The sequence below is a fragment of the Pinus tabuliformis genome, chromosome 4_1 (assembly GCF_031772625.1).
Source record: "Pinus tabuliformis cultivar Carrire ecotype Pingquan chromosome 4_1, CPIR1, whole genome shotgun sequence".
NCBI classification, from domain to species: domain Eukaryota; kingdom Viridiplantae; phylum Streptophyta; class Pinopsida; order Pinales; family Pinaceae; genus Pinus; species Pinus tabuliformis.
The window spans coordinates 384,849,145-384,877,019 of NC_142303.1; the positions used below are offsets into that span (position 1 = coordinate 384,849,145).

The following is a 27,875-nucleotide window of genomic DNA, read 5'->3' on the forward strand; positions in this document are numbered from 1 at the left end:
CCGTTGATAATGGCGGTGTTTAGTTCCAGATTTGAGAGGAGGTTTCCAAAGTACCATAGAACGGACCTCCGTGTTACACAAATACGACACTAAGTCTGTATTCTGCGCGCCCGCCACCGCGAGTAGTAACATTACAGCTAAAGCAAAGGCAACCGACCGGATCGCCATGGCTGCCTCAGATGAAATAGTAATCTCGCCTCACCTCTCATAATAATAATAATAAAAAACCCTTCAAATGTGAAACGTTATTATAACCTTCGTGACGTGAAGCATGATGTAGGATCATGTCACACGTTGTCACATTTTGGAGTATTATCTTTAAATAAATTTATGATCTTCTGGTATATGTTTTTATGAAACATTGATAATTCACACATAAACTTATATAAGGCGTATTATGATTACATGTAACAATCATGATGACAATAATGAAATCGCTAATAATATTCTTGAATGGCATTGTGTGCTTGTACTCACTACAATATATAAAATTTATATGGTAGTCACTTAATTTATTATAATATTTATTATTTAATAAAAGTCGGAACATAAATCATGTTGAAGTATTAAATATTTTATATGTATGGCCCAATGCATAAATATGTAGTTATTTCAAACCAATACGATATATAAAATTTATATTATAGTGATTTATTTTATTAGAATATTTATTATTTAATAAAATTTACCATTTATATTATTGAATATTGATTAATTGATTATATTAGACAGTTTTGGAAGTTTTATAATTAGTAATAAATATGTAGCAAATATACACATTAAATGAGTTTTTAAAATTTTGAGGAATATTAAATATTATATTATATCAAAAAATGAGATAATAAGTTGTGTTTAGGTATGACTCTTTTGTTACTAGAGAGAGAAAGTAGAGAACTCAAAATGTAAAATTGACTTTCACCATTTAGAATGTTTATAAGTGTAATAGAAGTTGTTGCATGGTGATATGTAACTGTGATAGATCTTCTCAAATTTAGATCTTCTAATATCTATAAAGATGCCTAAAAAGAGAGTGTACATTTGTATTGTATTGCAATAGAAACTGCTACATGGCTATATATTAATGTAGCTTCCTTAGACCTTCTTGAATCTAAAGCTTCTAATATCTATATATATGCCGAAAAAGGGAGTGAACATCTTAACCAGATTCATAGACTAACCCATAAGAAAATTGACAAGATAATTAATTATTCAAAGGGGAACCCATATGAATAGTGAATGTCTATAATTATAATAGAAGCTACTACATCAAGATATAAAAATCCAATATGCTTCACCTTGCCAAATTTAAAACTTATAACATCAATAAACATGCCCAAAAAGAGAGTGAACATTTTAACCATATTTATAGACTCACGAAAAGTAATAGTGACAACATAACTAATTATTCAGAAGGGGAGTCCACTTGAATAGTTATAGGTGGATATTTGTTATCCTCTAAGTCCGTACTCTAAATTTTCCACTACTCAAGCCATCTCTGTCACTTTTATGTCAAACTTCTTTGTTTAAAATTAGATTTCATCCAAACAAAGATGGATTTCATGTTGCTCCTCTCTTAAATCCATTAGAACTTAAATGATGACGGTTTTGACCTCAAAATATATATCCATAGCCTGCATATAATTGATATTTGTAGTCCTATTAGTTCCCATTTCTAATGTCGATTTTCCCACCCATGTAACAAATTCTTCATTCAAAATGAAACTACATTTAATTCAAGTTTCCTCTTCGACCTTTTGAATGTCATGGGCACTTTTGCATTCTAGAGATGGACAACCTTGACCCATCCCTTCTTCCTTTGTCCCAATGCACCCCTTCTTCCCTTTTTCATTGAAAAACGATGGTGAGAAGGGTGAGTTAGCAACACCAAGGAAGTATTGATAGTTATGAGCAAAAATAAGGGGTCGAAACAAACACCAGGCTTCCTATGGGGACGGTACACCATGAAACCATAAAAAAACTATGTATACCACTCTTCACATACTATGGAAGACCCCTATCTAAATAGGACCAAAACCATCATAATTTGAAGCCACATTGTGAGAAGATATGTTGAAGCCTACAATGAGCTGATTCCCTTCTAGAGGTATTACGCAAAACCACAGGAAGTGAATTCATTCTTCCCAGTGCAAAATAACGGCCAAAAAATATGTTAAGCCTGCCCACTTTACCATGGAGCTTCTTAACCTATGGATAAGGTTTGTTACAATATCATGCCTTATCAACACCACATGTCAAAAAAAGCATATATATATATATATATATATATATATATATATATATATATATATATATATATATATATATATATATATATATATTTATAATTTTATTTTTATTTTATAATATCCTTTTCATTAAATAAATAAGTAGAGCATAACTACAATACCCTTTTATGTTACTGCTATTCAAAATATATCATGTATATTCTGTGGGTATTAAATCTCCACCAACTAGCCATTAATTATGTATAATTAAATTAAAATTTGGAAGAAAGTCTATTTTGATTCTAGCTGGAATTATTGTTACATACGTGAACCTAAAGTTGGGTCAATCTTTCATAGTTTGAAAAATGGACTTGGCTTTGGGCTCCAAAATAATGAAAGTATCATAAAAAAAAAGTCTTAATAAAAAAAATTCTATATTAACTATATAAATAAATTCTTAATTTAGTTGAGTTAATATTATTGTTAATAACTTTATTCTTTTATCTCCTCGATGGGGGTCAAAATATCATTCCTTTGGTGGCTTCGAAGAGGGCATCACCTAAACACCTCATTTATTCGCAAGAGGGCATGAAAGGCAAAACTAAATTCAAGTACGTTAATATGTGTGTCAATGTGTGATTTTAAATGTTATGGTAAGGCCATGGAAGGATGTAGTTTTATGTTTAATGTTCGTGAAGGTGAGGAGCATTCCTCAAACTCCATTAGAGGTTTCTTTATGATCACAATTGATGTCGGGCTATGCTTTCTCTGTTGTAAATTTCCTTGGTCAATCCATCTATGTATTACGATGTATTAAACAAATATAATTAAATGAGAAGTGTAGAAATTATTACCAAAATGTCCATGAAGTCCATCCTTTCCAATCGGATCATCAAATAAAGGTGCTTATTTCATAAGGAATAACATAGTTGATGTCTTCCACATAATCTTATTGGGAAGAGATTTGCACATTCTCTTGATTTTAGTTTTTCCATGTTAGGAATGACTATACATTTTATTTTTGTTCACCTGTCGTGAATTTTCTATCTCTTCAGTTTGCTACACTAAATAGTGATGAGCCTAATAAATGGGTAATTATATGGGCTCATTTTACCTCCTAACCTAGTCAAATCAACCATTCTCTTAGCTTATTGTATGATTTTCTCATTATATTTATTCTTGTAGGGTTAGTTGAGTTAGTTATTATGTCATGTGGTCTAACATGTATTTAATGCAGATTATTGATGGATTTCGAGGTCAAAGTCAAGGATCTAGTGGTCAATTTGCAGCAATAACTCGAAGTAGATAGAGGAAAGGACTTATAGGACGGAATCCCTCTCATTTATTGCTCCTCACTTCAAATTCCCCTTCATTCAACTCGGAGTACAAGCAGTTGAATCATGCACTAGAAGGCAGCCAAGCAAGTGGAAGATGACTGATAGTTATCTCAAGTTTTGGGAGCCAAGCCTCCCTAATTTTAAGGATGTTGTTGGTAGCTTCAAATGTATAAGTAGAGAGGCCTAGGGCCTCACTAGGATAAACTTTTTTTTTTTGCTTGTGTAAACTCTGCTCAAATTTTGAGCTTACTATTTTATGACAATTTTATGTAATCTTGGTATTTTTTTATAAGGAAGATGGAATCCTTTTTGAGCTAGCACTGAGTTACCTCAGAGGGTTCAAACTCTTAGGTTAGGGCCCAATCCAAGTATCCAAGCTTCTCTTTACTTGTATTTGTATGTTTTACTTTAGTTTGTAGATTAGTTTTTTGTTAGATGTATTTCTCTTATGGTTAAGAATAGGTTGCTTTTGATGATTTAGTAGCTTGCTTCCATTTATGCTTTCTGTAGTAGGTTAAGCAATGATCATAGAAGATTAAAAATGCTAGAAACAGTGCCTTCACCTCTCTTCTTCCCTCTAGGACCATAATTTGAGGCAAAGACTCTCTTTCTACCCAAAAATCATAGATTTTCCTCATTCCTAGGACTTCTAGTGTTTGCAGCTCTCTAGTAGGATTGATAGTCTAGTTTTGTGTTGCTTTAGATCTCCTTTATCATGTTCACTTCCTGATTTGCAATATTCCTTTTGCATGCTTTCCTTTCTTATAGCATTTCCCAACATTTCCTTCTATACATAATAATTTAGGCCATTTTAATGCAAAACTTTGTTCTTCCTAAGATGCACTCATTTCATTGGTTACTTGATTTTCTTGGTTGACTGTTAGTTTTTGTGCAGCAGATCTCTTCCAGCAGCAGGCCAACTTACCAGCTATCACACCCTCCATCTGATCCATGCCCTATAGGTCTCCCAAACCTCACCTCAATTCTCCCCTAGTTTCCTTCATTTTTCATAGAACTTCTTCCTCTCTCCTTGAGCGAACCCAATCTTCTATATCTCTCCTGGTGATTCATGGTAGATCTTAGGCGCCCTAAAACCTCATTCCAACTTTCATCCACCTTTTCCACCCACTCTCACACCCTCAAAACAATAAAATTTTCTCTCGGCCTCCTCCTGTAGGCCTCCTGTAGTTTCCTTGTTTTCCTCTTATAATTTTCCTGTGTCCTCTTGTAGTTTTTTCTGTAGGCCTTCTTTTGAAGTCCAAGTATGGGAAAAGCCTCTAGAAGGCCACCTAAGACCTCCTAGGACCCATCCACACCATCCTACATTCTCCCAAGTTCCAAAATTTCCCTCTAACGCCACTTTTTCATTGCCACACTCACACACAATAATTAGATACATGTAAAATTCACATAAAAACACATAAAAATCCAAAAATATGTTTTTTACCTTTTTACTTCCAAAAATAGCATGGTTAGATGTTGTTTACTTACTTGAGTGGGTAATGGCATTTATTTCATGGTCTTCATAGTGTTTTTGGGAAAAGTGAATTAGCTTGTTAATTAGGGTTTACTAGGTTTTGCTTTACATTCCAGTCTTTCTCCTTTTTGCAGTTAAAATAGCATTTTTAGAGTAATATTTCTTTCCTTTAATCACACATTAGAGCTTCTTCGGAAATCTGTAGAAATTGTCTTGCGCTCCTAGTGATCTCACGCTGGCTGACCAAGTGACAACCTATAGTGAGAACTAGTACTTGTGCATATAGCACCGACGCTTCCAAGTTTGTCATGAACTATCAGGTTGATAAATGTAAATTTGGTAGCCCAGGAGCTGCAACATTCTTGCTACAATACTGGCACTCACGAAACATCATTACCTATCACCCTTGAAACTATCCATTCGCAAAAGTGATAGGAGGTGGATTATTTGTCTTAGTCATTGAGAGGGTACCTAATTTTATAGGGTTGATATCCTTTTGGATTATATTGATCCAGATTTATGTAGGAACAGAACATAATACAGATATAAACATAAACATAGAGATGCAACAAAAATAAATCTTCGTTTCATTAATATTAAAGAATTGAAATATACTTACATACATAATGGAAATAAACTAGCTCGGACAATGGTAGCTTATCTCTGAGAAGAGATGTGGAGGATACATGCCTTTGAAATTTTTTACAATAAGGCTCAAGGGCCTTTTTATTATTCAAAAATAAATGGAAACCCTGAACAACCAAAATCCTAACCCTAGGAAATGGAACCGCAAGAGTTCATGGGCCCCATTGGGGTTTTTTCGACAACCAACTTTCCTGGATAGTAAATTTCCTTGGTCAATCCATCTATGTATTACGATGTATTAAACAAATATAATTAAATGAGAAGTGTAGAAATTATTACCAAAATGTCCATGAAGTCCATCCTTTCCAATCGGATCCTCAAATAAAGGTGCTTATTTCATAAGGAATAACATAGTTGACGTCTTCCACATAATCTTATTGGGAAGAGATTTGCACATTCTCTTGATTTTATTTTTTCCATGTTAGGAATGACTATACATTTTACTTTTGTTCACATTTCGTGAATTTTCTATCTCTTCAGTTTGCTACACTAAATAGTGATGAGCCTAATAAATGGGTAATTATATGGGCTCATTTTACCTCCTAACCTAGTCAAATCAACCATTCTCTTAGCTTATTGTATGATTTTCTGATTATATTTATTCTTATAGGGTGAGTTGAGTTAGTTATTATATCATGTGGTCTAACATGTATTTAATGCAGATTATTGATGGATTTCGAGGTCAAAGTCAAGGATCTAGTGGTCAATTTGCAGCAATAACTCGAAGTAGACAGAGGAGAGGACTTATAGGAGGGAATCCACCTCATTTATTGCTCCTCACTTCAAATTCCCTTTCATTCAGCTCGGAGTACAAGCAGTTGAATCATGCACTAGAAGGCAGCCCAGCAAGTGGAAGATGATTGATAGTTATCTCAAGTTCTGGGATCCAAGCCTCCCTTATTTTAAGGAAGTTGTTGGTAGCTTCAAATGTATCAGTAGAGAGGCCTAGGGCCTCACTAGGATAAACTTTTTTTTTTTGCTTGTGTAAACTCTGCTCAAATTTTGAGCTTACTATTTTATGACAATTTTATGTAATCTTACTATTTTTTTATAATGCAGATGGAATCCTTTTTGAGCTAGCACTGAGTTACCTCAGAGGGTTCAAACTCTAGGTTAGGGCCCAATCCAAGTATCCAAGCTTCTCTTTACTTGTATTTGTATGCTTTACTTTAGTTTGTAGATTAGTTTTTTGTTAGATGTATTTCTCTTATGGTTAAGAATAGGTTGCTTTTGATGATTTAGTAGCTTGCTTCCATTTATGCTTTCTGTAGTAGGTTAAGCAGTGATCATAGAAGATTAAAAATGTTAGAAACAATGCCTTCACCTCTCTTCTTCCCTCTAGGACCATAATTTGAGGCAAAGACTCTCTTTCTACCCAAAAATCATAGATTTTCCTCATTCCTAGGACTTCTAGTGTTTGCAGCTCTCTAGTAAGATTGATAGTCTAGTTTTGCATTGCTTTAGATCTCCTTTATCATGTTAAATTCTTGATTTACAATAGTCCTTTTGCATGCTTTCCTTTCTTATAGCATTTCCCAACATTTCCTTCTATACATAATAGTTTAGGCCATTTTAATGCAAAACTTTGTTCTTCCTAAGATGCACTCATTTCATTGGTTACTTGATTTTCTTGGTTGACTGTTAGTTTTTGTGCAACAGATCTCTTCCAGCAGCAGGCCAACTTACTAGCTATCACACCCTCCATCTGATCCATGCTCTATAGGTCTCCCAAACCTCACCTCAATTCTCCCCTAGTTTCCTTCACTTTTCATAGAACTTCTTCCTCTCTCCTTGAGTGAACCCAATCGTATTTATCTCTCCTGGTGATTCATGGTAGATCTTAGGCACCCTAACACCTCATTCCAACCTTCATCCACCTTTTCCACCCTCTCTCACACCCTCAAAACAACAAAAATTGCTCTCGGCCTCCTCCTGTAGGCCTCTTGTAGTTTCCTTGTTTTCCTCTTAAAATTTTCCTGTGTCCTCTTGTAGTTTTTTCTGTAGGCTTTCTTTTGAAGGCAAAGTGTGGGAAAAGCCTCTAGAAGGCCACCTAAGACCTCCTAGGACCCATCCACAACATCCTACATTCTCCCAAGTTCCAAAACTTCCCTCTAACGCCACTTTTTCATTGCCACACTCACACACAATAATTAGATACATGTAAAATTCACATAAAAACACATAAAAATCCAAAAATATGTTTTTTACAGTTTTACTTCCAAAAATAGCATGGTTATATGTTGTTTACTTACTTGAGTGGGTAATGGCATTTATTTCATGGTCTTTATAGTGTTTTTGGGAAAAGTGAATTAGATTGTTAATTAGAGTTTACTAGGTTTTGCTTTACATTCCAGTCTTTCTCCTTTTTGCAGTTAAAATAGCATTTGTAGAGTAATATTTCTTTCCTTTAATCACACATAGAGATTCTTCTGAAATCTATAGAAGTTGGCTTGAGCTCCTAGTGATGTCACGCTGGCTGACCAAGTGACAACCTGCAGTGACAACTAGTACTTGTGCATATAGCAGCGACGCTTCCAAGTTTGTCATGAACTATCAAGTTGATAAATGTAAATTTGGTAGCCCAGGAGTTGCAACATTCTTACTACAATACTGGCACTCACAAAATAGCATTACCTATCACCCTTGAAACTATCCATTCACAAAAGTGATAGGAGGTGGATTATTTGTCTTAGTCATCGAGAGGGTACCTACTTTTATAGGGTTGATATCCTTTTGGATTATATCGATCCAGAATTATGTAGGAATAGAACATAATACAGATATAAAAATAAACATAGAGATGCAACAAAAATAAATCTTCGTTTCATTAATATTAAAGAATTGAAATATAATTACATACATAATGGAAATAAACTAGCTCGGATAATGGTAGCTTATCTCTGAGAAGAGATGTGGAGGATACATGCCTTTGAAATTTTTTACAATGAGGCTCAAGGGCCCTTTTATTATTCAAAAATAAATGGAAACCCTGAACAACCAAAATCCTAACCCTAGGAAATGGAACCGCAAGAGTTTATGGGCCCCATTGGGGTTTTTTCGACAACCAACTTTCTTAAATAGTAATTTGGTCATATGATCTATGTTTGGTGCATACGATGCCGAGTTAGAATGGTGTCTTTGAGTATTAAAAGATTTATGGCATGCCCTTGCCTACAACTATGATCTTATTGAGGACCAAAAAAAAATGTCGTTTAGGGGGTTAAAATGGCTTTGAAAGTTCAGGACTCAAAACTATGTTAAAAATAGTAAATAGTGCTACAATCAAGAAAATTATGAAATAAACTATAGGTCCAGGTGGAATAGGTGGGTGGCCACCAATATCCACTTGGACCAGTCCTCCCGCCTTAGGATGCAATGGTACCCATTTCATTCAGAACCTCCATGAGGTGAGGAAATTTATGTCGAACATGGTCCCTCATGAGCCAATTGCCTTGGTTAAGGAGTTGGCCTACCTTGACAACTCGATATAGATATATCCTCTACTAGTGAGAGTTCTTGATCTGTGTGTCCATGATTCTATTAGTTGTGGCCTACTCGATACATCTTGGGTTGATCTCTATTGGTGTCATCTACTCAGCAAGGTCAGATGTGTCTAGCACTCGGGGAATGTATGGCCACAATCGGTCCACATTAATTACTGGGTGCAAGGAAAGGAACAATGGAATGTTGAACTCAAAATAACTGACACCTGAATCCTTAGTGATGATGTAAGGCCCATATCAGAGCAGGTGAAGCTAGTGGTGGGTCCCAACGAGGTGCTCCTTCTACAAATATAACCAAACATTGTTGCCCACCTGGATTTTGTGTGGCACCTAGTGTTGACCATGATGTTGTTTGTACTTAGCATTTTCTTTGTCCTATATTTCATTGGCCTGATGGAAGATGTTTTCAATGTACTCAATGAATCTATTAGCTATGTCCGCTTCAGACTGAACATGAACCAAATATTCTTGGGTAGCTACAAGTGGTATGAAAGCATCAATGGGACATAGTGGTTGGAATCCCAATCCCACCTAAAAGAGGTTGTGGCATGTTGAGATGTGGCAAGCTCTGGTGTAGTTCTGTTGTTCATATAATAGGCTTTCATATCATGTGCATGGATGCTTCAATTTGTACATGCATAAAGTGTGCACGATCATTCTGTTGATGACCTTTATCTGGCCATCAGTTGAGGGGTGGAAGGTCATGGAATTAGTGAGCCCGGTATTAGGCAACGACTAGAGGATTTCCCAGAATGTACTTAGGAAATTGTTGTCCCAATATGAAATAATGGAGTATGGAATCCAAAAGTGTACACAGACTCATTCAAAGAAGAGTTTTTCTGTGGACTTTTTTTTTATTCTCTTCTTGTAGGTTGCCAAAATGGTCATCTTAGAGAACTTATCAATGACCATGAAAACACAATCATTTCCATGCTTGGTAGAAGGAAGGAAAGACATGTAATCCATGGATATGGATTCCCAGGGCCATCTAGGAGTAGGAATAAGAGTATGGAGGCCTTACTTCTTGATTGTAGGTTCAGAAATGGCATAGGAAGTGCAGGATCTGATGTAATTCCCAACATCTTGTCAAAGGTTTGGCCAATAAAAATACTTCTAAAACATTTTCGCTATCTTTTCTACCTAAAAATTTCCAACGAACCAACTTTAGTGTGTCTCCCAAATCATCTTGGCATGCTTGCTTGAAGGAACATAGAGGTGTCCCAAGTGGCATAATAGTGTGTCCTCGAGGTGATAGTTTGGAACTTTCTTACCTTCCAGGAGCATCTCATATGTGGTGCTAAATTCTAGTTCACTCTTGTAAATATGCGGCCATCCCAAAGTCTCATGTCTACAAGAGTCATGCACAGTGCTCAACACCATAATTAGCGGTAGATGAGGTAGTCTACAATATTATTGGTGTTTCCTTTCTTGTACTTAATGTTCAAATGGAACTATTACATATATGTGGACCATTTATGATGGTGATCATTCTGAAACTTTCCTTGTGATTGTATAAACTTCAGGGTCAGTTGTTTGTGGGGATGACCATTTCCTTCTCCATAATGTAATGTCTCCATTTTTGGAAAAACCATATGATTGAATACATCTCATTTTCATAGGTGGGTTATTTTTCGACTATATCTAGATGTTTCTCACTTTGATATGCCACCAGATGCCCCTAATGGGTAAGAATTGCACCAACAACATAGTCTAAGGCATCTATCTCAATTTCAAATGGTTGTTGTAGGTATTGTAATGTGAGAAATGGTGTAGAGAAGAGGCAATGCTTCAACTTGGAAATCACCTTTTATTGGGATTCAAATGAAAATAAATTTACTTTTTCTCTTCCCACGATGACTTGACTCAAAGGCTAAGTTATATGAGATAATTCCAATAGGAACCTACGATAGAAATTGGAGAGACCTAGAAACCTACGAATATATGTAAAAGTGTTTGGGGCTGACCAATCCCAAATAACTTGTATCTAGGCTAAATCCACATGCACACCTTTTCATCAATGATGTACCCCAAATATTGAACCTGGATCATACCAAAAGTGAATTTCTCAAAATTGGGACACAGTTTGTGTTTTTGTAGGGTTTGGAGGACTTGTCGAATATGGTGTATGTGCTCTTCCCAATTTTGGCTAAAGATCAGAATGTCATTCAGATATACTACCATGAATGATTTGGTAAAGGGTCAAAAGTTGACATCCATCAGCTGCATGAAGGTTTTGGGTGCATTCATCAATACAAAAGGCATGACCGAGCATTCGAAAAGGCCCTTAATGGATTTGAAAGAAGTCTCCCACACATCAAAGTGTTCGATTGGTACCTCGTGATAATGGAAATTCAAGTCAATCTCATTGAAATATTTTCCCCCCTTGAGTTGGTTGAGAAGGTCATCAATCCATGGGATTGGATACCTATTCTAGATAGTGATCTTATTCAATGGTCGATTGTCAATATAGAGCCTCCAGGTTCCGTCCTTCTTTTCTACCAACATGATTGAGCTCCTAGAGGGTGATCATCTTGGCCTAATGCGCCCTTTATGCAATAGCTCCTGAATCTCCCTCTTGATTTCATCATTCTCCATAACATAGCCTCATTAGATTCGTCATATGGGTAGCAACATGCCTGCGATCAAATCGATGGATTACTTGACTTGACAGTGTAAGGGTACCCCTATAGTTGAGGTGAAGATTCCCCCATACTCCTCCATGACCTTTTCCATTTATTTCTTCCATGTAGAGGAGCCCTGTATGGAGGCTACAGATGTGGCTACAATCTTCGTCTTGCTTTGAGGGAAAATCATAAGGAGGAAAATTTTCTTAGTGTCGGAAATGATCTTACTACGTTATTTAGCAAAGATTAAAGACAAGGCAACAAGTGGCACTACCTCTGGTATCATGTACAATTTTAGACCCGAAGTAATAATAATAGAATGAGGTCTATATTCAAACACAACATAACGCTTCCATAGGCATGTATGACCTAATAAAACATCAAAAACTTCCAAAGGGGAAACAAAAAAAAATACCTCATTGCAAAGGGCTTCATGCTATAAGGTAGACAACACTACTAGATGACATAGAGATAACACCCTTGGTGGAGTAAGTTGGTAGTGTATTAATGATCTTGGTGAACATAAGGTTCTTCTCGCTCCCGCTGTCAAGAAGAAACTGCACTGGTGCTCACCCTCCTTTTGATCTTTAGGTTCTGCCTTTTGGATCTTGGTGGTGGCTACCATTGAAGTGGGTCCAACATCAATGATCTGCTTTCCCTTGTCAGTTTCATTGTCGAGTTCTAGTTCAAAACCCGAGAATGCATCCGTCTTTGATTTTTTTTATCTTGAACAGCAGCACCTGCTTCGTGCGACATTCATTCATGTTATGAGTGAGAGTTTTATGGACCTCACACTACTTTCTGGTGTCTTTCTTCTCCTTCCCATTATTATTGGCTTGCGGCTTTGAGGAGTTGTCCTCGAGGGTCATGGAACGACTCTGCCCTTTGCTCTATAGCTTTGGGTCACCTTTTCTCTATTTTGGGTTCGAAAATTGAAAGTTTCAATTCTTTTGTTTGAATTTATGCTCAATATTGGTAGCATATGTCAAGGAACTCCATTTTCTCCTAAATGTATTTGTGTAAACAATTGTGGTAATTGAGCACCTCATTTTTCTCAGAATATTTGATACCAAACTCTATGCACAGGGTATGGAAAATTTTTGTTAGCTAATGCACATCTTCATCACTTTATTACCACATCATAGTTCATTGTATGCATTTGTCCTCATAGCTCCCCACATGATAATTTTGTTCCTTGATGGCCTCTCAAAAATAATTCAATGTGTGCGCACCTAAAACCATTGGAGGTTCTCTCTCATCCCTCTATTCATAGTAGGTTTCCCATTAGTCCGTGACGTGGGGGGAAACTTTGAGGAGTATAAAAGTAATATTTTCCCTATTGGAAAAATCATGAACCGAAAAATATTCTTCCAACATATTGAAGCATCTATCTATAACTTCTGCATCTATTTGGCCTTCAAACTTGGAAATGTTAATGTTTACTTGTACCTTGAAGAGAGTGACACCTCCAAAGTAGATGTCGGATGAAGATGTGTTCATGTGGGCATCCGCTAAAGGATGTGGGAAAAGTTACCCATGATCGCGATCCTTTGTCACTCGAGGGTTTCTTCAAGAAATATTTTGAAATGATCTCCCACTCCCTTGTCTTTCTTTTCTTTCGCAATGGGAGGTCATCAGGGTTTGCGAGGGATCTTGGAGAGGTTCAACCAATTAGAGTCCTAACTCCTTATACCCTGACCTCATCGAGGACATACAAAGAAAATCAGAGAAAGAGAAGATCACTCTGATACGACTAATCTAGACTTATGTAGGAATGAAATATAATACAAATATAAACATAAACATAAACATAAATATGCAGTAGAAATAAATCTTTATTTCATTATTATGAAAGAACTGAAAGATGTTTACATACAAAATGGAAATAAAATAGCTTAGGTAATGGTAGCTTATCTATGAGAAAATATGCGGTGGCTACATGGCTTTCAACTATGTTACAATTAGGCTCAAGGGACTTTTTATTATTGAACAACAAAGGGAAACCCTAAACAACAAAAACCCTAAACCTAGGAGATGCAACACTAAGAGTTTGTGGGCCCTATTGGGGTTAGTTGGCAAGACAACTTCCCGAGGTCATAACTTGGTCATATTATCTCCATTTGGTGCGCATGATACATCATTAGAAAGGTCTATTCGAATACTACAAGATTTGGGGTATGAAATAGATTATTATAGACCTAAAAAAATGTTGTTTAGGGGGGGGGGGGGAATAGTGCCAAAAATTTAGGACCAAAAATACTACTAAAAATAGTAAATTATGTTATAATCAAGGAAACTAATGAAATTGACAAGAGGTCCAAATGGAATAGGCGGGTGGCCACTAATATCCACATGAATCATACATACTTTTAATGATTATGATTGTTACCCTCCATTGGGACCATATTTTATGTATTATACATTAATAAAAATGGTAAATAATTAATTGATCTTATTTCTTTAACTTTGTTTTCATTAAGACTACATACTCTCAATCAATAAGTTAACAAGGACATTGTTGTGACAAATAACTTGAAATTAATATTTAATATGGTTGTATGGAAGATATTCTAGGAGAAACTTAATTTCACACTCTAATTTCTTAGTATTATAAAAATATTTCTTTCCATCCCAACACATTTTAGGAATTGTATAGTGAACCATTTCCATATGGAAATTGTAAGAGTTTATTCTGGATTTAGCAATATTACTTCATTTATGTGACCTAGCTTTACCATAATAAAATTCTTATGCAAACTTATTGCAATATATTTTAATGCAAATGAATATTTAAGTGTACTAATCTATTCAAAAGATAATTTCTAAGTACTCGATCAAGATATTTCCTAAAGTTAATGAAGCAAGACATGATATTGATTTTACTATTACAACATTAGTTTGTGATGATCCAAAGTGTAAATAAATAGTGCATAGTTAAATGATAGCTTGTGACATTACCTTGGTAGTTAGCCCTTTTACCATGACTATCAAATCTTCTATTTTAAAATAAATATACATGATAAGATAATGGGGTAAATAGTTTGAGAGGTTATTTTTATCCTTCATTCAAAAAAATAATAACAATAGGAAGTCAAATTTAAGAGCTTTGAATATGGACAACAAAAATAAATATTCGAATTTTTTTTGATGTATATGTTTTAGTTTTACAAATAGTTTAATTACAAACTTCATTTTCTACATAGTAAAGTATGGTTAGTTTATAATAAAATTTTGAATATTAACTATAATAATAGAAAATTATTAAAAACTTTTTAAAATATAGACTTCAACGATTATAGTACTCCTAATATTTTTTATTTTATTTTTTATAATTTACTTTAAAATATTGAAATACAATTTATACTTCTATATATTTTTTTAAGATCAAATTTTAAAATATCTAAATACTACTTATACTTTTTAAGTATATATAATTTTTTTAAAGAAAAAAAATAAGTCATTAGGGTTTCGAATATAAGAAAAAGATGCCTAACTATTATAGATGTTCAACAAAGTTATTATTTAGAATATCTCATTTTGGAGATAGGATAATTATGTATATAATCAGAGTGAAAGTTAACCCGATTTTAAACAAAGGTATGATACATATTAAAATGAAATCTAGTATTCATTTTAAATAATAAAAAATCAGGAATATGAAATATAAACACTCTCTATAACAAATATAACAGTTATATAAAAAAAACTCAATTTAAAAGTAAAAAAAAAAAAACTAATAATAATCATATGGGAGAGATAACAAATTAAAATAAATTAATGAAAATTATTGTACGTGAATCAAAATGAATAACTCAATATCAGTCATTGCATGTTTTAGGATAGTGATTCTGACAGGTTAAAAAAAAAACGCAATAGTTTATTTATTTATGAAGAAGAGATAAACACTTTGTCATAGTACAAAGTATTTTTATCTACATTTTAAATTTTCAGTTTTAGAGAATAGCAATATAAGTGTAGGGATGAGAGTCGCTAGCTCAGCTCAGAGAATCCTTTGGGTTTTATTTAAATAGAGATATTAGATGGATGGGTATTGCGCAGTGCCGTAGGGTAGTTGATACTAGAAGCTGTACTGCTCGTAGCGCATGTAACCGTCACTGAGGTCAACTTGAGCACCGATAGCGTTGCCGCAAATGTGGCCGAGCGTAAGAAGGCATGTGGTGCAATCAGACTGAGAGAGTGACTGAAGGCAGATTGCTTCCCCGTAGGCACTGGGTGAGCCGGGACTTGACGTCTTGTAGTCGTAGCCGCTGATACTGGCGGTGTTTTGTTCGAGATCTAGGAGCACGTTTCCCAGAGGGCCATAGAACGAACTTCCGCTTGGGATAATCTCCGTGTTACAAACTTACACACATACAACACTAATTTTGTATTCAACGCGCCCACCACCACCACGAGTAGTAACATTACAGCTAAAGAAAAGCCAACTGATCTGATCGCCATGGCTGCCTCAGATGAAATAATAATCAAATCTCACCTCTAATAATAATAAACCCTTATTTCGATGCTTACCAGTCTGCCTCCATTTTATAGTCCTCGCGGCACATGGTTGCGTGGGTATGATAACCTCCGTGACGTGTAGGATCATGTAGGATCATCAATCTGCTGTTGATGCCCCTCCATTTTATAGTCCTCGCGGCCCATGGTTGCGTGGGTATGATAACCTGCGTGACGTGAAGGATGATGTAGGATCATGTCACACGTTGACGGTGTGAGAGAAACAAACAAAAGCTACATTTTCGTCAAACGTCATGGGTGGAGGGGATATGCTCTATGCTATTATTTTTAAATAAATGTCCCTATGTCATTTGATGTCCACTTTTTTGTTTGGCATTGGATTTCATGCGAACAAAGAGGAATTTCGTATTGCTTTCTCTTATATTTTCACCCGAGCTTGACTTTTGGATATACTTTGTATTTTTAATAGATTTAGTTTGCATATCTAGTATCTATTTCCCACTTGGGTAAGATTTTCATCATTCTCAACAACATAATGGGTGAGAATGGCACCAACAACTAATGGGTAAGAATTGCACCAACAACATAGTCTAAGGCATCTATCTCAATTTCAAATGGTTGTTGTAGGTATTGTAATGTGAGAAATGGTGTAGAGAAGAGGCAATGCTTCAACTTGGAAATTACCTTTTATTGGGATTCAAACGAAAAGAAATTTACTTTTTCTCTTCCCACGACGACTTGACTCAAAGGCTAAGTTATATGAGATAATTCCAATAGGAACCTACGATAGAAATTGGAGAGATCTAGAATCCTACGAATCTATGTAAAAGTGGTTGGGGCTGACCAATCCCAAATAACTTGTATCTAGGCTAAATCCACATGCACACCTTTTCATCAATGATGTACCCCAAATATTGAACCTGGATCATACCAAAAGTGAATTTCTCAAAATTGGGACAAAATTTGTGTTTTTGTAACTAGGTTTGGAGGACTTGTCGAATATGGTGTATGTGCTCTTCCCAATTTTGGCTAAAGATCAGAATGCCATTCAGATATACTACCATGAATGATTTGGTAAAGGGTCAAAAGTTGTCATCCATCAGCTGCATGAAGGTTTTGGGTGCATTCATCAATACAAAAGGCATGACCGACCATTCAAAAAGGCCCTTAATGGATTTGGAAGAAGTCTCCTACGCAACAAAGTGTTCGATTGGTACCTCGTGATAATGGAAATTCAAGTCAATCTCGTTGAAATATTTTTCCTTCTTGAGTTGGTTGAGAAGGCTATCAATCCATGGGATTGGATACCTATTCTAGATAGTGATCTTATTCAATGGCCGATTGTCAATATAGAGCCTCCAGGTTCCATCCTTCTTTTGTACCAACATGATTGAGCTCCCAGAGGGTGATCATCTTGGCCTAATGCGCCCTTTATGCAATAGCTCCTGAATCTCCCTCTTGATTTCATCATTCTCCATAACATAGCATCATTAGATTCGTCAAATGGGTAGCAACATGCCCGGGATCAAATCGATGGATTACTTGACTTGACAGTGTAAGGGTACCCCTATAGTTGAGGTGAAGATTCCCCATACTCCTCCATGACCTTTTCCATTTATTTCTTCCATGCAGAGGAGCCCTGTATGGAGGCTATGGATGTGGCTACAATATTCGTCTTGCTCTAAGGGAAAATCATAAGGAGGAAAATTTTCTTAGTCTCAGAAAAGATCTTACTGCGTTATTTAGCAAAGATTAAAGATAAGGAAACAAGTGGCACTACCTCTCGTATCATGTACAATTTTATACCCGAAGTAATAATAATAGAATGGGGTCTAGATTCAAACACAACATAACGCTTCCATAGGCATGTATGACCTAATAAAACATCAAAAACTTCCAAAGGGGAAACAAAAAAAAATACCTCATTTGCAAAGGGCTTCATGCTATAAGGTAGACAACACTACTAGCTGACATAGAGATAACACCCTTGGTGGAGTAAGTTGGTAGTGTATTAATGATCTTGGTGAACATAAGGTTCTTCTGGCTCCTGCTGTCAAGAAGAAACTGCACTGGTGCTCGCCCTCCTTTCGATCTTTAAGTTTTGCCTTTTGGATCTTGGTGGTGGCTACCATTGAAGTGGGTTCAACGCAAGGATAATTTTAGGGGCGAATGTTCGCCCTTTGGCGAAATTAAGGGGTTTTAAATTTTTAGTGGGCGAATATTTTGTATCATAGTACATTTTTACAAATCACCTGAAATAGCCCACCTTATTTTAAGGGAGAGGGTAAAAAAGGTAAATTTAGCCCTTGAAATTAGGACTTACAACCTTCCATTCGCCCATTTTCAAGAATAGGTTTTATTTAAGTGAATCCATTCGCCCATTTTCAAGAATAGGTTAAGTGAATCCTATGGGCCAAATACCATATTTATAAAAGAGGTATGGTAAATTAATAAAAATATAAATAAATGAGAGGTATGGTAAATAAATAAAAATATAAATAAACTAGACGTATCGTAAATAAATAAAACCTCCTTTTATATTTAGTCTATAACCCTCGTTCTATTTATGAAGGCTCAAGAAAGAGGTTTTATTTAAGTGAATCCTATAGGCCAAATACCATATTTGTAAAAGAGCTATGGTAAATTAATAAAAATATAAATAAACGAGAGGTATGGTAAACAAATAAAACATTTTTTTATATTTTCTCCATAAGTCACCTTATATTTACGAACACTCAAAAAATCGGTTATATTTAGGTGAAACCTATGGCCAAAATACTATGGGACAAATACCATGGACTAGATTGTTATTAATACCATGCAAAAAGCCATTATTAACCCTAATATTAGAATTAATAAAAATAAAAATGGCACATGGTATTGACCCATGGTATTCACCAAAATGGCACATGGTATTGACCCATGGTATTCACCTGGAATGTAGCCTATTTAAATGGGGGAATTAAACCAGCATGTAGCCTACGCTAAGATTCACTAGGACTTTACAAAGTTTTATTATTTAGTGAAAGAGCCAGGATCTTACAAGATTTTATAATTGAGTAAAATATTCGCCATGCCTGGTGAGAGATTCGCCAAAATATTATATATACATATTATATTATTGATAAAATTGCCTTCCATTTTTCCTATATACCATGGAGATTCGCCCATTTATTATATTTATAAATTTAGGGGGGGTTCTTAAAATTTTCCCTGGTTCAACGTCAATGATCTGCTTTCCCTTGTCAATTTCATTGTCGAGTTCTAGTTCAAAACCTGAGAATGCATCCGTCTTTGAGTTTTTTATCTTGAACAGCAACACCTACTTCGTGCAACATTCATTCATGTTATGAGTGAGAGTTTTATGGACCTCACACTAATTTCTGGTGTCTTTCTTCTCCTTCCCATTATTATTGGCTTGCGGCTTTGAGGAGTTGTCCTCGAGGGTCATGGAATGACTCTGCCCTTTGCTCTATAGCTTTGGGTCACCTTTTCTCTATTTTGGGTTCGAAAATTGAAAGTTTCAATTCTTTTGTTTGAATTTATGCTCAATATTGGTAGCATATGTCGAGGAACTCCATTTTCTCCTAAATTTATTTGTGTAAACAATTGTGGTAATTAAGCACCTCGTGTTTCTCAAAATATTCGATACCAAACTCTAAGCACAGGGTATGGAAAATTTTTGTTAGCTAATGCACATCTTCATCACTTTATTACCACATCATAGTTCATTGTATGCATTTGTCCTCATAGCTCCCCACATGATAATTTTGTTCCTTGATGGCCTCTCAAAAATAATTCAAAGTGTGCGCACCTAAAACCATTGGAGGTTCTCTCTCATCCCTCTATTCATAGTAGGTTTCCCATTAGTCCGTGATGTGGGGGGAAACTTTGAGGAGTGTAAAAGTAATATTTTCCCTATTGGAAAAATCATGAACCGAAAAATATTCTTCCAACATATTGAAGCATCTATCTATAACTTCTGCATCTATTTGGCCTTCAAACTTGGAAATGTTAATGTTTAATTGTACCTTGAAGAGAGTGGCACCTCCAAAGTAGATGTCGGATGAAGATGTGTTCATGTGGGCATCCGCTAAAGGATGTGGGAAAAGTTACCCATGATTGAAATCCTTTGTCGCTCGAGGGTTTCTTACAAAAATATTTTGAAATGATCTCCTACTCCCTTGTCTTTCTTTTCTTCCGCAATGGGAGGTCATCAGGGTTTGCGAGGGATCTTGGAGAGGTTCAACCAATTAGAGTCCTAACTCCTTATACCCTAACCTCATCGGGGACATACAAAGAAAATCAGAGAAAGAGAAGATCACTCTGATACGACTAATCTAGACTTATGTAGGAATGAAATATAATACATATATAAACATAAACATAAATACGCAGTAGAAATAAATCTTGATTTCATTAATATGAAAGAACTGAAGGATGCTTACATAGAAAATGGAAATAAACTAGCTTAGGTAATGGTAGCTTATCTATGAGAAAGATGCAGTGGCTACATGGCTTTCAACTATGTTACAATTAGGCTCAAGGGACTTTTTTATTATTGAACAACAAAGGGAAACCCTAACAAAAAAAACCCTAACCCTAGGAGATGCAACACTAAGAGTTTGTGGGCCCTATTGGGGTTAGTTGGCAAGAAAACTTCCCGAGGTCATAACTTGGTCATATTATCTTCATTTGGTGTGCATGATACATCATTAGAAAGGTCTATTTGAATACTACAAGATTTGGGGTATGAAATAGATTATTATAGACCTAAAAAAAATGTTGTTTAGGGGGGGCGGGGGTGGAAATAGTGCTAAAAATTTAGGACCAAAAATACTACTAAAAATAGTAAATTATGTTATAATCATGGAAACTAATGAAATTGACAAGAGGTCCAAATGGAATAGGCGGGTGGCCACTAATATCCACATGAATCATACATACTTTTAATGATTATGATTGTTACTCTCCATTGGGACCATATTTTATATATTATACATTGATTAAAATGGTAAATAATTAATTGATCTTCTTTCTTTAACTTTGTTTTCATTAAGACTACATACTCTCAATCAATAAGTTAACAAGGACATTGTTGTGACAAATAACTTGAAATTAATATTTAATATGGTTGTATGGAAGATATTCTAGGAGAAACTTAATTTCACACTCTAATTTCTTAGTATTATAAAAATATTTCTTTCCATCCCACTACATTTTAGGAATTGTATAGTGAACCATTTCCATATGGAAATTGTAAGAGTTTATTCTTGATTTAGCAATATTACTTCATTTATGTGACCTAGCTTTACCATAATGAAATTCTTTGCAAACTTATTGCAATATATTTTAATGCAAATGAATATTTAAGTGCACTAATCTATTCAAAAGATAATTTCTAAGTACTGGATCAAAATATTTCCTAAACTTAATGAAGCAAGACGTGATATTGATTTTACTATTACAACATTAGTTTGTGATGATCCAAAGTGTAAATAAATAGTGCATAGTTAAATGATAGCTTGTGACATTACCTTGGTAGTTAGCCGTTTTACCATGACTATCAAATCTTCTATTTTAAAATAAATATACTTGATAAGATAATGGGGTAATAAAAATAGTCTCATAATTTGAGAGGTTATTTTTATCTTTCATTCAAAAAAATAATAACAATAGGAAGTCAAATTTAAGAGCTTTGAATATGGACAACAAAAATAAATATTCGAAATTTTTTTTGATGTATATGTTTTAGTTTTACAAATAGTTTAATTACAAACTTCATTTTCTACATCGTAAAGTATGGTTAGTTTATAATAAAATTTTGAATATTATTTATAACAATAAAAAATTATTAAAAAAATTTTAAAATATCAAATTTTAAAATATTTAAATATCAAATTTTAAAATATCTAAATACTACTTGTACTTTTTAAGTATATATAATTTTTTTAAAGAAAAAAGATAGGTCATTAGAGTTTCGAATATAAGAAAAAGATGCCTACTATTATAGATGTTCAACAAAGTTATTATTTAGAATATCCAATTTTGGAGATAGGATAATTATGTATATAATTCGAGTTATAGTTAACCAGATTTTAAACAAAGGTATGATACATATTAAAATGAAATCTATTATTCGTTTTAAATAATAAAAAATCACGAATATGAAATATAAACACTATCTAAAACTAATATAACAGTTATAAGAAAAAACTCAATTTAAAAGTAAAAAAATAAAAAAAATAATAATCATATGGGAGAGATAACATATTAAAATAAATTAATGAAAATCATTGTACGTGAAACAAAATGAATAACTCAATATCAGTCATTGCAAGTTTTAGGATAGTGATTCTGATAGGTTAAAAACAAAAACAAAAGCAATAGTTTATTTATTTATGAAGAGATAAACACTTTGCAATAGTACGAAGTATTTTTATCTACATTATAAATTTTCAGTTCTAGATTTTGAAATATTTCTAAAATCTATAATCAACATCCTGAAACAAAATAGCAATAGCAATATAAATGTAGGGATGAGAATAGCAATATAAGTGTAGGGATGAGAGTCGCTATCGCAGCTCAGAGAATCCTTTGGGTTTTATTTAAATAGAGATATTAGATGGATGGGTATTGCGCAGTGCCGTAGGGTAGTTGATACTAGAAGCTGTACTGCTCGTAGCGCATGTAACAGGAACTGAGGTCAACTTGAGCACCGATAGCGTTGCCGCAAATGTTGAGGATGCTGTTGCCGAGCGTAAGAAGGCATGTGGTGCAATCAGACTGAGAGAGTGACTGAAGGCAGATTGCTTCCCCGTAGGCACTGGGTGAGCCGGGACTTGACGTCTTGTAGTCGTAGCCGCTGGTACTGGCGGTGTTTTGTTCGAGATCTAGGAGCACGTTTCCCAGAGGACCATAGAACGAACTTCCGCTTGGGATAATCTCCGTGTTACACACATATAACACTAAGTTTGTATTCAGCGCGCCCACCACCACCACGAGTAGTAACATTACAGCTAAAGAAAAGCCAACTGATCTGATCGCCATGGCTGCCTCAGATGAAATAATAAGCTCACCTCTAATAATAATAATAAACCCTTCAAATGGCAAACGTTATTGCGATGCTCATCAATCTGCTGTTGATGCCTCCATTTTATAGTCCTCGCGGCACATGGTTGCGTGGGTATGATAACCTCCGTGACGTGAAGGATGATGTAGGATCATGTCACACTTTGACGGTGTGAGAGAAACAAACAAAAGCTACATTTTCGTCAAACGTCATGGGTGGAGGGGATATGCTCTATGCTATTATTTTTAAATAAATGTCCCTATGTCATTTGATGTCCACTTTTTTGTTTGGCATTGGATTTCACCCGAGCTTGACTTAGGATAGTTTGTATATACTTTCTATTTTTAATAGATTTAGTTTGCATATCTAGTATCTATTTCCCACTTAGGTAAGATTTTCATCATTCGAAATGAAGCTACATTAAATTCAAGATTTCTCTTGGGCATTTTTAATCTTTTAATGCATTTTTGAAAGAGTTTTGCTATGATAAATATTTGTATAGGTTATTTTAGTTATTGAAAAAAGATCGTGACTAGTTGTAGATAGCTAGGGAGCGTTGATAGATAGGAGCATTGATAATTATAAATAAAAATAAGGGGTTGAAATCAACATAAAGTTTGTTTTGGAGATGGAATACCATGAAGTTATGAGAACAAATATCGTATACCATTATTAGCATACTTTGGAAGACTCTCATCCAAAGAGGACCACAACCATTAGAATTTGAAGCCTCAATATGAGAAGATATGTCTAGGCCTTTAACAGGTAATGCCCTCATAGAGGTATTTTCGATAATTAGAGGACACTAAGTCCTTTTCTCAGGCCAGAAATGTCTAACGTGTTAAATCTTTCTTGCCTAAACCCAAAGATGTTAAGTCCTCCTTCCACTTTACATGGAAATTCTTAACCTTTAGGTAGGGTTTGTTATAATACCATGGGTCAATACCATAGCCTATTAATACCACATTCTAAAAAAACCTAAATAAATTAATTTGTGTGTGGTTTAGTACCCATCCATTCAAATCTCATGGGAGAGGTTGATGATTGGAGCCACTTTTGGGGGAATTCACTACTAGGTCAATGGGTGAGGTTGATGATTGGAGCAATTTTTGGGGAATTCACCATTGGGTAGATTGCTTTTCCATCCAATTTGGGTCCCTAGCCATAGCTAGTTAGATATTTCACTAGTAGGCATATTGCTTTTTCATCCAACATTTGGGCCAGCTCTTGCCTAAGCTTAGCCTAGTTCAAAATATATGTATTTTATTATTTTAAATTAGTTCTATAATAGTTCTTTAATTAAATTGAAAAGTATAAGGAGCATAACTATCTTTGAGATAAAATTAAACCCTATATAATTACAAAAGAGCCCTATATATTTGGAATCCCTATTACAAAATAGCGATTATTTCATTCTAGGCTAAGATTACTTTCCATCTTCCTTATTTTCTAAGATGGACTTAATTTTGGGCTTGGACATAACTTTGGTCTCCAAAAGTGTTGAATAATATTATCATTAATAAATTAATTATTTTTTTTCATTATTAGTAATTTGAGTGATGATATCATATTTATTTAAATTAATTATTTTTCTTTATTTTCTAAAATAGACTTAACTTTGGACTCCAAAAGTATTATAGTATCACACAAAATATTAATACTAGAATTATATATTAACTATATTAATAAATTGTTAATTTAGTTGGTGGATATCACTATTGATAATTAATTATTTTCTCCCATTATTTGGATAATGATATTATATTTATTTAAATTAATCATTTTTATTTTAAATTTAATATTTGTTTCCATTTTTTTTGTTTTCCGTGCTTTCTATTTATATGTAATGACAATTATTTTATAAATTTTTGAAAAAAATAAAAGAAATAAATTATTAATTAAATTTATTAAAAAATATTAATAATAAAAAAAAAAATTTCACTGTAATTTAACAATAAATAATAAATATAATATTTTAAAATAATTCATTTTAAAGTAGTTAATAGTTGTGGAGTTGAGGCTTCTGTGATCCATATCAAGTTTATGAGAAATTTCTTTGGCGTAAATCACATGATCTTACATTTGTTGACGCGTTTTGAATCAACCAGTGTGGTTCATCGTCAGGACAAGTTGAAGAATCAGATCTAGGCTCCAAGTTAAATAGTTAGAGCAGGACCTTCAACAGCTATAATTGACCAAGCAATGGCTAAAATGATCCACTAACGGCTAATCTTGACTAGGAAACGACTAGCAGGATAGGACCAAGGGAAAGGAGAACACCTTAATTAAAAATTAAAAGGTTCTACTCTAACTATTTAACTTGCAGCCTAGATTTGATTCTTCAACTTGTCGTATGATAAACTACACTAGTTGTTTCAAAACGTATGGACAAATATAAAATCATGATTGACGCCGAAAATTTAATAATTAATATATATTAAATATATAATTTATTTTTTACTATATTTATATGAGAAAATGTTTAAAAAAACATGAACTTATATAGGAAAATACTTTTCAATAAAAAAAAATAATTTTTTTTTACTATTATCTCTAACATTATTAACGTTATTAGCATAGAGGTTTCAACAATGTACTAGAATAAATAAAGTGATGTTTATTACACAAGTGTGTTTTTTGTGATAATATGATTTAATGTTTCAAAATTAGTATGTAAGACATATATGAATGATCTTCAAAGAGTTAAGGAATGGTAATATTATGCCATCTATTATACACTAGTTAAATGTTATGTTTATTACACAGATGTGTTTTATGTGTTAATATGATTTAATGTTTCAAAATTAGTGTGTGAGATATATATGAATTATCTTCAAAGAGTTAAGGAATCTACGGTAATATTATGTAATAATGTTTTATGATATGAGTATTTTATATATTAAAAAATTTAATATATATTATCATAAAAATATTAATTTATTTGAAAATTATATTATTTATTTTAAATAAATAAAATACATCAAATTTTTTAATATTAAAGTAATTAAATGTACTTGTAATTTAAATGTATATTTTTAGGTATTAATTAATTATTCAAAAATCAAACAATTTTTATGTTAATATTGTTTTTTATCTTTAAATTATTACACATATATATTTTTCATCAATTGTATTTATAAATATAAATTATTTATATATTTAATTAACAATATAATATATTATGGCAAAGGGAAAAATAATAAAGTAATGAGTTCATTTCATCATATATATATATATATATATATATATTGTTAAGCTTGGCAGAGCCATTATATTTTCTATTAAACAAAAGCAAGTTTACACCATAAAGATTGACCAGGTGGCCTCAACTTGCCCCCAAGGGAAACCAAGTCTATTAGCCACCTTTCCGCATTGTAATCCATCCAAAAATAGTAAAGTCTTAAACTCTCTAGCCAAGCTAGATATGTCTCTATTTCATGTCCATACACTACATAACTATCTAAACTGATATTTGCATCACAAAAATTAAAAGCTATCTGCATAAAACAAAAATATGCATAGGTAAGCATCTAATCCTTCTGCTCCTCTGAGGCACATTCAACAGGTTTTAGATCCTTGGCAGATGCCCCAGGCATGTCATTTAGTTCCAGTATGCAAGGGATGTGGCAGTCAATTCTATCCAACCTGATGTCTTGTTTATGCAGCCGAAAGAGGATTTTCTGCAAATCTTGCTTACAACTGAACATACCCTGGAGTGTCACATTCATTCCCACATAAATCTATTCCATTTCCTTGCCCAATAAACTCTTCATTAACCAATAAAGGTACATAATTTGCTTAAGCTTTGTAATTCTTCCTTAGGTGTTACCTGGATCTGGGACTAAGGTCCTCCAATTATCCATTTCTTCCTTTGTCTCACTGCCTTCTTTTTTCCTCCTCCCACTCTTCTAACAGTTTCTAGATTCCTGCATCCATCCCCTCATGGTAAGCCTTCTTTGCTTCAGTGATAAGGTGTTCTATCGACTTCCTACCCCTGCACGGTTCCGATGTGCTCATCTCCTTGTCTTTCCTAGGTGTCGAGCCTCTCCTACCACGACCACATCCCCTCACATCATGAGCCACGACCTGCTTATTGAGATTGCAACAAGATGATGGAGCTTAGCGGAAAGGAGTCGCCTTCACTAAGTGGGCCCGCAGGCTATTTTTGGCGCAAAGTCTATTTTTAGACAACAGCGGAGTCACTGTCAGTCTAAATATAGAACAGTCGAATATTATTAGCCCTTAATAATATTTGGACTATAAATATTATCTTATTCTCTTGTAGCACTTCAAGATGAGCTACAGATGTGGCACATGCAGCTGACAGAAGGAAATACAAGTTTCCTTATGTGTGAATTCAGCTATTGCATGCAGGACTTCCGTTGGAACTCAAGTAATTGAGTTTAATGGAGTTGACAGTGGAGTTGATGGAGTTGTGTGCAGTTTGACTTAGTTGAACAGGTTGTATTTATTCTAACTCACAAATAGACTAGAGATGAGTTCTATGAATTAGTTA

At 34.1% G+C, this 27,875-nt stretch overlaps 2 pseudogenes; both read right to left on the reverse strand.

The window, feature by feature from the left end:
• Positions 1-15,889: 15,889 nt before the first annotated feature.
• LOC149175897 (antifungal protein ginkbilobin-like protein pseudogene) lies at positions 15,890-16,272 on the reverse strand (annotated as a pseudogene).
• A 6,521-nt stretch (positions 16,273-22,793) lies between these two features.
• LOC149175898 (antifungal protein ginkbilobin-like protein pseudogene) lies at positions 22,794-23,388 on the reverse strand (annotated as a pseudogene).
• Positions 23,389-27,875: the final 4,487 nt, after the last annotated feature.